Consider the following 15,507-nt stretch of genomic DNA (forward strand, 5'->3'; position numbering starts at 1 on the left):
CTGTGTGAGTGTGGCCTGTGCGATGTAGGTGTGACCAGTGCTGTGTGGGTGTGGCCTGTGCCATGTGGGTGTGACCAGTGCTGTGTGGGTGTGGCCTGTGCCATGTGGGCTTGTACACATAAAAGAAGAAAAATTGCAAACTTTGTGTGAGGAAAATAGAAATTCAAATGTAATACCTATGATTTATGACCAACCATGGAGTCAGCTGGGTAGCTGACCATCATCATACTGATATGTTGATGGGCCTATTGTTAAGTGTAGGCCTTGAGCTGTAGTCCCATCTGCCCCATTGGTAATCTGTCCCTAATACCCATGGGTGTTTGTTTTTTTAAAGGTTTAAGGAAATACATTCACACTTTGCAATATAAAAATGCCACAATGCAGTGCCCCCTGTAGGTCAGGCTGTGCTTCATTGTAGTGCCCCCAGTAATTTACATTATGCTACACTGTTGTGCCCTCCGTAGGCCGCCCCACTGCGCCTGCCTCCTTCCTGCCAAGTGTTTTAAGAAATAAATTGTCAGAAAATAAGTAAATAAAGCACCTGGGCGACTGGCGGCCCCATCGGATTCCCTGTGAGTCCTGTGGCCGATCCGCCCCTGTAAATAGGTGAGAAAATAAAAGTTTGTAAGTGAGAAATCTGCCAGTCACGAGCAGGCGGTGCGTATTTCTCTGTCTCAGACCTGTCTGTAATACACAGCTCGGCACACACTAGTCCTGCACATGCGGCTATGATTAATGGCTACTTCAGCTGGTCAAGTGGAGTAAACTATGGAGGAAACTGCGTAATGGATTCATTCCATTAAGGTTGTGAGTACATAATAGATTTATTTCATGTATGTGCTACTGACACCCTAATTAGCATTATTAGCATTAGGATGCAGGAGAAAAATACTTTCCTACTGCCGGGGCCAAAGGAGCTTATTAGGACACTGGGATCACACAGACTCTATATATCCTTCTCCGACTCATCTCCTCTTTTAGACCTAACTGTCCCACCTAAAGCCTCATCCTAACCCTCCGGTAAGTGCCTGACCCTAATCCTAACCCCAAAAAATAAAATAAAAAATGTATCGACCATTTTTGTGTCGATCTTTCGACCCTGTCAACCTTTGTACATGTCTGTGTTCATCCATGTCGACCTTTTGTCCATGTCGATCTGTTGACTGTCTACCATGTCCTTTCTGTCTAGACCAGGCCTGGCCAACCTGTGGCTCTCCAGCTGTTGTGAAATTACAAGTCCCAGCATACCTTGCCACAGTTTTGCTATTAGGGAATGCTACAACTCTGGCAAGGCATGCTGGGATTTGTAGTTTCACAACAGCTGGAGAGCCACAGGTTGGCCAGGCCTGGTCTAGACATTCTCAATCTTTTTAATGTAGATCTATTGACTGGAAGCCCCTCTTTTATCCCACTTGTCCAGCTGCCTCTCTACTATCATCACTTGGACTGTCCAACACTACCTAAAGCCCGGATGTCCAAAATACACCTCATAATCTTCCCTCCTGCTGTAGGCACGACTCCTTCTAGGTTATTCCACTGTTATCATCACACTCTCCTCGGAGACCATGGGGGAGATGTATCAAACTTGTAAAGCTAGCTATCGTTCAGATTCTAGCTATCGGTTTGTAGAATGATTTGTTGCTATGGGTTACTCCTCCACATGTCCTATTTAGTAGATTTGATACATCTCCCCTTATGTCTGCTTTGAATCTGCTCACCTTTGAAGCACTGCAGTATATGCACCATTCCCACAAAGGAGCATGTGCATAAATGCTTTTTATCATATGTCATAGGAAAGGTCTGCTAGGACAATACCAGTAGAGTCATGATAAGACCTCTATTGCTGCTTTGTGAGGTCTTCACCAATAGCAGCTGCCTTTCCTTTAAAGCTATACACATATGCTTACTGGGGAATCGGTATGAAATACCGCCGGCCGCATGGTTCGACTCCCGGCAGCGGCAGTCCGACACTGGAACAGATCCCGGCAGCGGCAGCCCGACAGCGCTGGAAATCCCGATCGTCGTAAGGTAAGTAATGAGTAACCTAACCTAACCCCCCTAACCCTAACCTCCCCCCCAAGTACCTAACCCTAATTCTCCCTGTAAGTGCCTAACACTAAGCCCCCCCTTCCCCGCTGCCTAAACCTAAGTCCCCCGGGGGGGTGCCTAACCCTGTTCCCCCGGGGGGTGCCTAACCCTCCCTCCCCCTAGCCTAACCCTAACCTCCCGGGGGGGTGCCTAAACTAAAGTCCCCCCCGGGTGTGCTAAACCTACCCCTCCCCCCCGCGGCTGTCCGCTCGCGGCGCCCGGCATCCCTTCGATCAGGATGCCGGCCGCCGGTCTTCCGGCATCGGTGGACTGAGCGGCGTCTACATCTAGACGAGAGGCATTTCACCCTCGCCGGGATATGACAGTCGGGAAGCCGGCTGTCGGTATAATGTCAGCCGGCTTCCCGATTGCATCCCCTAACTGGTACTCTGATGCTCCCAGTAAGAGTGGCTCATCACTACAAGGTATTACAGAGGCAGGATGGATGGGATGCTATACAAATGATACAAGGCTGGACAATATCACTGGCACTGAGCAGTCTGTGGACTGAGCATTTCATAGGTCCACTGCAGATAGTGGGGTCTATTTACTAAGCTTTGGATGGAGATAAAGTCATCGGAGAGAAGGTACCAGTCAATCAGCTCCTAACTGTCATTTTTCAAACACAGCCTATGACATGGAAGTTAGTATCTAGAGCAACAAGGATCAGGACAATAATGAGCATGGATCTGGCCTGGCATGCAGACCGTAGATAAACAGAGCTGGGTCAGGGCTGGTGGCAGACAAACAGTAATCCTCAGACAGGCTATGACCAGGGGCAGGAAAATTCATCAAAATACAAAGTCAGGACTGAGACAGCAAACAGAAACGATCACTGGGAAAGGTGTGGGGAGGAGAGGAGGCTATTTAACCAGTCAGAAACCAATGGAGTGGCTAGATGTATCCCAGCCCCCTGCTATCCAATTACTCAATGCATCTGGAAAGAGCAGTGCAGCCTGGGAGTGGAGGGGACGTTACCTAGGCAACCTGGTTGACAGACGGAAGAGGTTGTGATGTCACCTGCACAGGAAGTCAGTGCCATTGTTAAGGCAATGTCCTGAGTGGACACTGCCACAACTCTAATATTATCCCCATTGAAGGGGGGTCAAAGGACTCCAACGTCCGGGTTTCCTTGGATGCTCTTTGTAAAAGAGCATTTCTTGCCAGCACCCAAGGCTTTTCTTCAGGGCCATTGCCCTTCAAATGTATTAAATTCCTTTGAAGCATTGCTGATTATGCCCCATTCCCACAAAACCCATATCTATTAATTCCTTACCTGCTTTAATTACTGTAACCTCCTGTTATCTGCCCTTCCCATCACCTAAATGCTTCGACAAGATAACAATGTTCCATTCCACTACACTAGCTCCCCCTTACCTCAAGCCCCCAATTGAAGCTACTCAACCCCCCCCTTTAAAGCCCCCACCATCAGCGTTCCATCATACGTCTCTTACCGACTCAAGAGATACTCTGCATCTGCTTCCTGGTGGATAATCATCTCTCACTCCTGCCTCCAAGACTTCTCCTGTGCTGCTCCCCACTTATCCAACTGAATAACCACTCAACCAATGACGGCTAATTTTTTAAGTGAACTCTTACCTCTTCACTATAGCCCATCCTGTCCCCACCTGACACTACTCCCTCTAAATGTACAGTCCAGGGGCGTATCTATAATGGGTGCAGGGTGTGCAGTTCACACAAGCCCCTGGGTCCGTATGGGTGCACATCCTGCACCCATATTTTTAATACCTCTCCGGAGTCCCAAGTCGGCGATAACCGCACAAATCACCTGGAAAATGGCCACCAGGCAGTAGACTCTGGGCACAGACTAGAGAAGAGCCCAGAGGGTGTTTAGTGTGCTGCCGGCCACCAGGAGAGCGGAGGGGACCCCAAACGAACACTGCATATGGTCCCCCTTCTCTCTTAATATGTCCCTGCTACAGTCCCAATATCGACTTTGCGATCTGCTACTGTAGCTACTATTGTCTTAGCACCGCCCTCTCGCTCTAGACTGTAAACTCTCACGAGCAGGGCCCTCTCTACCCCCAGCCATAGGTTCCGTCTGCCTATTCTGTTTCTATGTATGACTGGTGTTCTGTATGATTTGTTATTCCGACTGTTGGTCGCTGGAGATTTTGTGGCATCTTACAAATAAATAAGTGATGATGATGAAGCCATTCCCTGTAGCCTTAGGAGAAATAATTAACTCTTATGGATTTTATTAGTCAGAACTAAAAGCTTGTTAGATGTTATACATATTAATTAGTGGGAATAGCCTACTGAATGCAGATAGAAAAAGTTTGCTCAGTATTCGAGTAGGATAAGGGTTGGAGATAATGAACATTTCATGTTAACTTTTGATATTCCCCAATATTAAATTAGGGGCCTGATTTAGAGTCGCACGCAGGGGCATATCTATAATGGGTGCAGGGTGTTCGGGGAACAAGGGCGCCTGGGTCCAGGGTGCCACGCACCGCACACCCTGCACCCATAATATTACTTACCTCTCCGGAGTCCCACGTCGGGTCTGGTGTCCAGCGCTGTAAAACGACTGGAAAATGGCCGCGACGGCCATTTTCCCATCGTTTGCGCATGCTCAGTACAGGGAAAATGGCCGTCGCGGCCATTTTCCTGGTGATCTGTGCATACACTATAGACTCTGGGCACACTCTAGTGCCCAGAGTCTATAACTCCGGCGCTGGCCGCGCACAGCTCAATGCACTGCCGGTCGCCGGGCGGAGGGGAGGGGGCCCGTGTCGGAGACTGCACATGGGCCTCCTCCTCTCTAGAAATGCTCCTGGTCACACACTGCTGCGACCGTCTTTTGCCGTAGTGGCGCCCGTGACTTTAATCTAATGCTGGCATCAGCCCTTCCCCTGATGTACAGCCATGCCCCTGATTGCGCTAGGATTGGGGCGCCCACTGAGTATCTATAGACGCTGTAACACCGCCTGGTGCTTCTTTAGACACCACTATCGGTCGCACTTATGAAACTTGCATCGGTCCCACTGTAGGCGCAACTTTTCCATCTGAGTACAGTCTTCAATGTGAGCGATTAAGCGTCTGTGTGCGCAACCACTTCAGCGACACGTCTGCGACACTCCCATAATACGCCCATAAGACGGATCATTTTACCCTGCATCTAAATATTCACCCCTCAGGAACGCCCAGCAGATATCCAGGACATTACCATGCGTCTTAATGGCAAGTGCGCTCTGTGCGTACACGCCACGTATAAGGCATGTGCCGTAGGCATTGATAGGGATTTTCGCGCAATAGCAAAAAATAACTCAGCTCCGTCAACATTGCCGAGACTCAGGCCCTACGAGTGTTGCCAATAAGAAGTTAAGAACTGGTATATCATTCATTGAATCAAATAAAGGACTTCATCAAAGGGTTTGCTGTCCATGGGATGTAACATGCAGACTACTCAGAAGTAACAAGGGCGATGTTCTACATTTGTACAACCAGGTAGATGCCGCAACTTCTCAGGTTTGTGGCACAATGTCGCAGGCACCTCATTATAATCACAGTGATCTTTTAAATAACGGACGTGAGTTCTAGATCCAAAAGGATAGGGAAACCTCAACATCTAGATGAAAAATGCATATAGCCACGGAAAAGAGGATTTCATTCAACTTAAACGATCATGTTTTCCGGATAGCTGCTGTATTACATTAATCCAATACAAGATGGCTGCACCTTGATCTACGGCGGCCATATGAGCTTACGAGTACATATATGGAGGATTTGGAAATCAGACTGGAGAATAATTAACAGGTCGCATTACTCGTATATAGATGTGTAAAAACTCAAGTAGTTTCATTGTGTGCTATTTAGCCTGGAAAGTTATAAGCTATGATGAATACAATTCTGAAATCAGAGAAAAATAATGATAACGTTGGTTGGATTAATTGGATTCTCGATAAGGAGCATATTTATCATAATCCACATCTCAGATGCAGACGGGATGTGATACATTTGCTGAAATTCCCAATGCGATATTTGAATGCATTGCAAGGATGTATCAAATATTGCATGCAGGGACAGAGCTTGTGAGAAAGCTCTGTCCTTGCGAATCCCCTCCAAGCGCTTCTCAGGGTATTTTTCACAAAAAAATACCTTTAGAGAGAGCTGCACATGAGCCGCTGGCTACCCCTCTGCTACCCTCCCGCCTACCCTCCCGGCTCCCATTACAAAATTAATCAATAATACCTGCAGCAGGATCGGTGATCTCCTTCTGTGTGAGCCGCTCAGCTGATCTGTGCTGGTATTTAAGCTGAGGTCACACAGATCAGCTGACCGGGTCACTTAGAAAGAGACACCGATCATCGATACCTGGGTTGCAGGTAACTTTTATTTGATTTATTTTCTGTTTTATCTATTCATTTTGACAGTGAACAGCCTGTGGTCTATCAGACACACATGACTGATTACAGAAACCAATCCTAGCTCTGCTCTCCCAGTCAGCAGAGAGGGGAGGCTGAGCTGGAGTAGGTGAAAAGGATGGTGGAGGAGGGGTGTCAGGATGCGGCCTGGGATCGGACACTACTCACCACTGTGCCGACGTCCTTGGGCTTAGGTGTTCAGTCACCGGGGGTGGAGGTGAGTGATGGACTAAGTATTCTCCCCAGGGTCTGCTAGGGTTTCCGTGCGTGCGTCCTGGTTCCCGTCGTGGCAGGCATGCGCGCAGCCATGTTGGTCCGTGTCACCCGACTAGTCTCTCCCAATGGTAGTCCTGCAGTCACTCAGCTGAGCCTCTGATCCAATGACCAGCTACCTAAGGTTATTTAGCCTGACTTAATTTTTCCAGTGACTATGATACTCTCCGGTGTTTCTCCGTTTAGAATCTCCAGTGTGTTGTTTCAGCCCTCACGCTGTCCTCCAGTGTTACATGTATCAGCTCTTGTGCTGTTTATTAATGTACTATTCAGCTCTCAAGCTGACTTCCTGTGTTACATGTGTTTGCTCTTATACTGATTACGAGTGTGCTGATCAGCTTTAACGCTGAAGCTCTCATGCTGATGCCTAGTATTTCATGCTGAAATTTACATATTGATCACTAGTGTTTCCTGGAGCATTCCCTGTGTTTCTCAGAGCAAGTCTGTGTCTGGATCTCCAGTACCTCTCAGTACACCCCTGTGTCTACATTCCCTGTGTTTCACAGAGCAAGTCTGCGTCTGGATCTCCAGTACTTCTCAGTACACCCCTTTGTCTACATTCCCTGTGTTTTTCGGAACAAGTTTGCATCTGGATCATCTACCAATAACCATCTAATTTCTAGAGTTTCCCAGTGTCAATACATTTCTAGGGTTCCCAGTGCTAACTTATTCTAGTATAGTTTCCGGTCTTCCTGCCACTCCCAGGTACCTGTCCAGAGGGCCGCGACCCGCTCACTTGGTGCAGCGAAACCCAAATCCCAGCTGGAGGGGTCACTGATGAAGACCACCAAGTGGGTTAGACTCCGTGCCTCTGGGCAGGTCTAGCCAAACCGGGGTTTAACCGCAATAGGAAGGCTTAGTCACTGTCAATCTCCTAGTTGTTCTCTAGCCACCCTACCCTGGCTTTTTGTCCTCATCTGAAGAACTTCCCATGACAGATCGTGACAGGGGGGGCCTGCATAATGCCATCTCCAGATAGCGTTATTATTGCAGGGCTCCCTCCCGGCATTTTTTTTTTTTTACAATTTATTTTAGTAAATCTGAAACAGATCACATTTCCAATTACAAGTATGGGAGGCATGTAGTCGGTTCTCTGGCGTGCGGGATGCCGACGGTCTAAATACCGGCGCCAGAATCCCAACACCGCCAGGATCCCGGAACCAGTATCCCATCCACCGGCATCCTGAAGGTAAGTATCGGGAGTTCAGGGAAGGTTAGGGGTTAGGTTTAGGCAAAACTAAGCTCAGCTCTGTAGAATGGAATCTTATCATGAACAGTTTGATTTTTTTAAATGTATGGGGATTTAAATGTATATTTTAAATGTATGGATGCTTGTACTGTAGCACCTGTTTATGGAGTGTGTTTTCCATGCTTTCACACTGCTCATGTGCCGGAAATGAGCGCATGCAAGTATGTGCGATGCCTGATCGTACACATTTTCATTGCACTTATTCTTCCAATGGCAGGGGTGAAACTGGGGTGGCAAGGGGGCGTTCTCATGCAAACAGTGTATATTAATAGCGTATTCACATAAATGCATTACATGAAGACCGTATATAAATTTGCATATGTTGATATATATAATTCTGCAGGGAGTGGAGGGTTAAGGTTGGTCTGTGGCAGCTGTGGGTTAGTGTTAGACTGCAGGAAGGGAGGATTAGGGATAGACACTAGTTGGAGGGTTAGAGTTAGGCACTTGGGGGAGGGGAGGGTTAGGCTGCAGGAGGGGAGTTTTAGGGTTAGGTACTAGGGGGAGGGTTAGGGTTAGGCACTAGGGGGAGGGTTAGAGTTAGGCACTTGGGGGAGGGGAGGGTTAGGCTGCAGGAGGGGAGTTTTAGGGTTAGGCACTAGGGGGAGGGTTAGGGTTAGGCACTAGGGGGAGGGTTAAGATTAGGCTGGGGGAGTGGAGGGTTAGGGATAGACACTAGAGGGAGGGTTAGGCTGCAGGAGGGGAGGGTTAAGGTTAGACACTAGGGGGAGAGTTGCGGTTAGGCTGCAGTAGGGGAGGGTACAGGTTAGGCACTGGGAGAAGAGTTAGGCACTAAGGGGATGGTTAGGGTTAGGCTGCAGGAGGGGAGGCTTAGGGTTAGGCATCAGGGGGGTTAGGCACTAGGGGGATGGTTAGGGTTAGGCTGCAGGAGGGGAGGGTTAGGAACTAGGGAGATGGTTAGCATTAGGCCGCAGGAGGGGAGAGTTAGGCACTAGGGGGAGGGTTAGTATTAGGCTGCAGGAGGGGAGGGTTAGGCACTAGGGGGAGGGTTAGTGTTAGGCTGCAGGAGGGGAGGGTTAGGCACTAGGGGAAGGGTTAAGGTGAGGCTGGGGGAGTGGAGGGGTAATGTTAGGCACTAGGGGGAGGGTTAGGCTGTAGGAGGGAGGGTTAGAGTTAGGCATTAAAGGGAGGGTTAGGCTACAGGAGGGGAGGGTTAAGTTTAGACACTAGGGGGAGGGTTACAGTTAGGCTATGGGAGGGTAAAGGTTAGGCATTAGGGGGAGGGTTAGGCACTAGGAGGACAGTTAGGAGGGGAGGGTTAGGGTTAGGCACTAGGGGAAGGATTAAGGTTAGGCTATGGGAGGGTAAAGGTTAGGCATTAGGGGGAGGGTTAGGCACTAGGAGGACAGTTAGGGTTAGGCACTTGGGGGAGGGTTAAGGTTAGGCTGGGGGAGCGGAGGGTTAGGGTTAGGCACTAGGGGGAGGATTAAGGTTAGGCTGAGGGAGCGGAGGGTTAAGGTTAGGCACTAGGGGGAGGGTTAGGCATTTCATCAGTATCGACACAATGAATGTCGATGTGGTAAATTTTTTACATGCCAAGTATGTGCTGAAACCCCCTACAGCTGACAACGCTGCTCGCTGTTACCTACACCTATACTGTATGAGATAACTGAGCGAGCGCATGTCTGGGGGAGCTTGCAGAGGAGGCCGGTAGTCTCCAGAAGGAATGCTAATGTGGTTTTCTGTTGTTTACACTGATTAACGCATGAATGTGTTTCGCTAGCAGAGAGATTGTCATTATTACAGTAATTAGACAGTAATAACTTAACAATCGCAGTCTGATTTCATCTTGTTACACTTGTTTATATGTGTAAATGTTTTTTTTTGTTTTAAGCCTTTACTTCTTCTCTTCGGCTGAGTAAATTTGGGTGAAAAGCTGGGTATGGTCCCATCTCTGTACAACACAAAATGCGCTGCTGGCAGAGCCACAAAGCTGCACCAGTAGCTCACAATGCTCCATCGTCCAGGTGGGGAGGTGCTGGAGTGACTTTAGGCAGAGGCAGCCAAAGTTCCTGGCGAGGCTCCGCAGGGAGATACGCTGCTGTAAATGTCGTGTTGTTTTAAGCTTTGACAGTAGTTGGTAATACTGTAGTAGATAATTAATAATGTGAGATTTGAACAGCAGAGACCGCAGCCCAGGCAGGTCCTAGGTCTTAGTTATTTCAGCATATGAGTAAGATGTGTATTCCACTACTAAGCTGTAGGGAAGAGTGTCCTCCATTCTGTGGGATATGGCTTGTGTAATATCCAATATGGCCACCACTTGTGTTACTGAGCAATATGTGTAATATCCAATATGGCCACCACTTGTGTTACTGAGCAATATGTGTAATATCCAATATGGCCACCACTAGTGTTACTGAGCCATATGTGTAACATCCAATATGGCCACCACTTGTGTTACTGAGCAATATGTGTAACATCCAATATGGCCACCACTTGTGTTACTGAGCAATATGTGTAATATCCAATATGGCCACCACTTGTGTTACTGAGCAATATGTGTAATATCCAATATGGCCACCACTTGTGTTACTGAGCAATATGTGTAATATTCAATATGGCCACCACTTGTGTTACTGAGCAACATGCGTAACATCCAATATGGCCACCACTTGTGTTACTGAGCAATATGTGTAACATCCAATATGGCCACCACTTGTGTTACTGAGCAATATGTGTAACATCCAATATGGCCACCACTTGTGTTACTGAGCAATATGTGTAACATCCAATATGGCCGCCACTTGTGTTACTGAGCAATATGTGTATCATCCAATATGGCCACCACTTGTGTTACTGAGCAATATGTGTAACATCCAATATGGCCACCACTTGTGTTACTGAGCAATATGTGTAATATCCAATATGGCCACCACTTGTGTCACTGAGCAATATGTGTAATATCCAATATGGCCACCACTAGTGTTACTGAGCAATATGTGTATCATCCAATATGGCCACCACTTGTGTTACTGAGCAATATGTGTAACTTCCAATATGGCCACCACTTGTGTTACTGAGTAACATGTGTAACATCCAATATGGCCACTTGTTTTATTACAATATGTGTAATGTCACTGACATGCACCATGTGAGGAGTATATATGTAACTAGTTCTTCATAGCCACCTGTCCGGTTATGTTGCTATTTGTCCTCCGTTATAAAAGTGTACAGTATAGTATCTAATTTCTGCATTTTACAGGAAACCAACATGCCCAGGAGTAGCAGAAGGAGCCGCCACAGGAGCAGTCCAAGGTGGGTCTAGCAGAAGGGAACCCATAAAAGTTGGCACCTTTTGGAGGCAATTTTAAGAAAGCAGGCCCTAACATAGAAGGCACTATGGGGGTCATTCAGACCTGGTCGTTAGCGCCGATGCGCTTGGACCGGATCGATGGCCCCCACAGAGCATGCGCACGACGGCGCCGTCGCCGTCGTGCGCATGCGGGAGACCCGCTACGACCGACAGCGCTGGTCGTAGCGGGTCTCGATCCAAAGGGGGCGAGCTGTCGATGTTGATTGACAGCTCGCCCCGTTTGGAAGGCAGGCTGGGGGGTGGCAGCCCAAACGGAGGCGTTCCCATGGGAATACCTACCGTTTCGGGGAGGCCCCACTGACATCACTAGTGATGTCAGTGGAGAGCTTCCGGCTCTGACAGAGCCATAAGCTCTCCGGGGCTTACGATAAGTGAGACCCTACCCTAGGGTCTCGTCGTAAGCCCCAATGGTCGCGATGGTCTCTGACCATCGCGAACATCACCAGAGCGGTCGTTAGAGCTGTGGGTGTAGAGCTGCAACAGAGGTGGGCGGTCAGGATGCAAGCGGCCGCCCAGTTTCTGAGCGACCGCTTGCATCCTCCGACCGCCTCTGAATGAGGCCCTATATCCCCTGCTACTGTCCCTGGCTGTTATTTTTATTCATATTACAATAATTTTGGAGTATTAATTTTTTATGATATAATTATTTTCTTTTAAAAAAATATATATATTTTTATTTTTTATTATTCAATACTGGCTTCAAATGAGGCATATAAATTAAGGTATCTTTGCATATATTTTAGGTATTATTTATTTAATGTATTTGTTTTCTTAAGAACATAGGGTTTTTATTTAGTCTTTTAAGTTGGTTGTGTGCATTCACAACATTAAAGTTTTCTATTATAAATATTCTATATTATTGGTCGATATTCAAGGTGAAATCAGCGCTCCACAACTCTCCCCCTATCAGAGGTTGGTTTAGTGGAGGAAGGGTCATGTGGAGATGACCAGGAAGCTCCTGTGGGTGTTGTAACGATACTGAATCGGAACCTCTATATACCCCTGCCTATACCTTCTAATATCCTACCTATAAACCTCCAAGGATGACGCTAATTTGCGTACGCAGTCATACAGTAAATAGAGACTCCAGACTTAGAACATGTGATTCCAAAGCACAAAGTATTATTCAAGTAAAAGTACAGTCAGTTACACGCTATTGATCCAGGCGCAAAGGAATTATACAGACCCAAGTGCAGTATACATACGCAGCGCTTCCAGACCAGATGTTAGGCATCAGCAAGAAACCCCTTCGTCAATCAGCATTCAGCACGAAGACTAAAGACCCAGTGTTGGAGCACACATATTTAAACCCCCCAGGAATAGACAACACAATAGAGAAGTTTGTTGCTGATGCCATTGGTTCCCAAGGGGGATACATCTGTTACAGAGCGTTTGACAGGCTGATTCAAATAGACCCAACCCAGCCTCTAACAACTGAGGGTCCCTAGATTCCCGCCACATGCAACATCCTAACAGTTATTCATATCATATACATTTTGTTGCTTGAAGTCTCTGCGGTCCATAAGTTGAGAATGCATGATGCGATCTCCACACCGACGATACCGGAATACTGTGGAAAGAGTACGCATCAGTACAATACCAATCACGGCTTACTTATCATGTATAAAACCTTAGTTACCAAATAATCTTTATTTCACAGCATTTATACTAAGTGAACAAACTTAAATCTTATACCTTAAAGCTTATGGAACCTTGTATGTGAATATGTAATGTGTGAGTATACGGGGTTTGATATAAAGACGCTAGTTAACTGGGGACAGATGCGTGCGCATTTACCTACTAAACAGCGTTTTCATATAGGATCTTATGCATTCGCTAATATGCGACTAGTTAACAGCGCAATTGTGCTTATTAATGTGTATGAGAAATGATGAAAGATGCAATCGCATGATGCTAATAGTAATATCGCCATATGTACTTAATTGTGATTTATCTAAAATGGCGCTTAAGCGGCCATTCGCAAAATGGCGTCTTGCGATCTCATTTCCAAGATGGCGTCTTGTGGCCAGTCGCAAGATGGCGTCGCTGCGATTCAATTTTAAACTGATCTTGTCTCAGCCAATAATCCAGCTTCAACAGTTGCTAACTGTAAATAACTATATGGTTTTCTTTTGTGTGGTATTCATGTTGTCAAAATCCTTTATGGATAATAGTGTAGACCTGAGATTAGCCCATGGTGGCCAAGGTCCATTATGTTATCGATGTGACTTCATACGAGTTTGTAGGAGTTTGCAGTAACTTTAATGATACCAATTCCCCGCTCCATTGGAGAATCGGGAAAATTCAACATCCCCGACTCAACGAATCCAACCATTTTTGGGGCGGAATTGGGGACTCAAGACTATACAGTGCTGTACATAGCGCTTCTGGAGAAGACTGCAAATAAAAAATAAACAAAACAAAGAAACTTCTTTGTAATGTTTTACATTATTTTGTTTGGGAAAAGTAAATTAATGGTGCATATACACGGTCAGATTTTTCTTCAGATCTGAACGATAACGATTTGAAAAATCGTTCATAACTGAGGGAAACTCTGACATGCCTGAATGATGAACTATTTGAACGATGCACGTTCCTGATGGTCAGATAACGATATCTGACATCTGATGTGTTTGCAGTCAGACTTGGACAATTCCATTCATTTTAATGCAGTCAAAAATCGTTCAATCGTTCAAATCATTCAAATCTTTGATAAAATCTTTCAATCGTTCATCTGACAGATCTGAGAAATCTGACAAATCTGAACGTGTGTATGCACCATTAGTTAATTTGCTCACAGGCAGCTGTTTATTTGTTGTGAAATGTTTCTTTTTGTTTTCAAGTGAAAGGAATGTAGATATTTGTATATGTATGTTGTAGGTGTTACCATCGTAGGACATGGGTAACACACACATCTGTGATGGTGATATAATAATTTTAAACAACATCAGAGACAAATGACTAAGTGTAATTTAATATAGTCATATTAATCGCACAATTCAGAGCATTTGACTTTAATAATAACAAGTGTAGTGTTGTTAGTTGTTAATCATTCCATAGTGGAGGTTAACGAGGGTTAACTTAATATGTATTAGTGTTAAAATCTTCAGAATGACGATATTTTTCAATAAAGAGCTGTAAACAAGGTAGTGATAAATTAATGGGTAAATGTTAGTAGGCCAGCAAGCCACATATGTTCAATACAAGGTGTAACAATTTGAAATTATTCTTTAATTGGTGTTAAACTGTTGCTGTTTAATGTGTAATGAGCCTGACTAATGCTGGCCACACACCTACGTGATTTCGTACCGATTGCCAGATTTTTGACGCGCCGTACGATGGATCGCATGGAAATCGTGTGGTTTTTTAGGTAGGATACCATGCGATCCGTGCTCCCGCAGCCGTCAAAACGTATTGTGTGATCAGATGTGCAGTCCATCTTCTCCGTCGTGTTCGTATTCTAATCGTCCGAGCGGCCTCATTTCTTAAAAAAAGAAATAAAAAGACTGATGCACGCACGGGGAGATCCGTCATGCATGTATCTGTCTGTAATAAAATAAGCACAGATGCAGGGATGGATCAGTGAGAACCATCTGTGCATCTATGAAAAAAAAAAGAAAGTGTTTAAAAAGAAAAACGGCGTGCACCCCCCCCCAAACAGCAACCAGAGCTGGGCTTTTAGGGACCCAGTGCTGGTTGGGCAACATATGGGGGACAAACGACATAGGGGTCCCCCGTATGTAAGCACAACCAGCACTAGTCAGATCCAGCCCAGGTTGCCAAAATACAAGGGACAAATGCACAACCAGCACTGGGCTCTGATCCAGTCCTGGTTCTGGAAATACAGGGAAAAAAATTAGTAGGGTTCCCCTGTATTTTCCAGAACCAGCACCCGCCTTTTTCTAGCAGGGGGCTAATGCACCAGACTTTTTCTAGTGGGGGGGCTATTGCCCCATTCACCGCGCCCCCCAGCCGAAGCATTAACCCTGACCACTAGTCAGCCCAGGCCAGGGATCCCTGGGGAGCTGGGGACCCCCCAATAAAGTGGTCCCCCCCTCCAGGGCACTCCAGGCTCAGGCTGATAGCCTGGGGCTATCCCCAGCAACCCTGGTGGCGGCGGGTGGCGGGTTGATAGTGTATTTGGTGTTGTGTAAAAATATGTGTAAACATTG

Source organism: Taudactylus pleione, unplaced genomic scaffold, assembly GCF_031769625.1.
Source record: "Taudactylus pleione unplaced genomic scaffold, aTauple2 ptg000465l, whole genome shotgun sequence".
Lineage (NCBI taxonomy): Eukaryota > Metazoa > Chordata > Amphibia > Anura > Myobatrachidae > Taudactylus > Taudactylus pleione.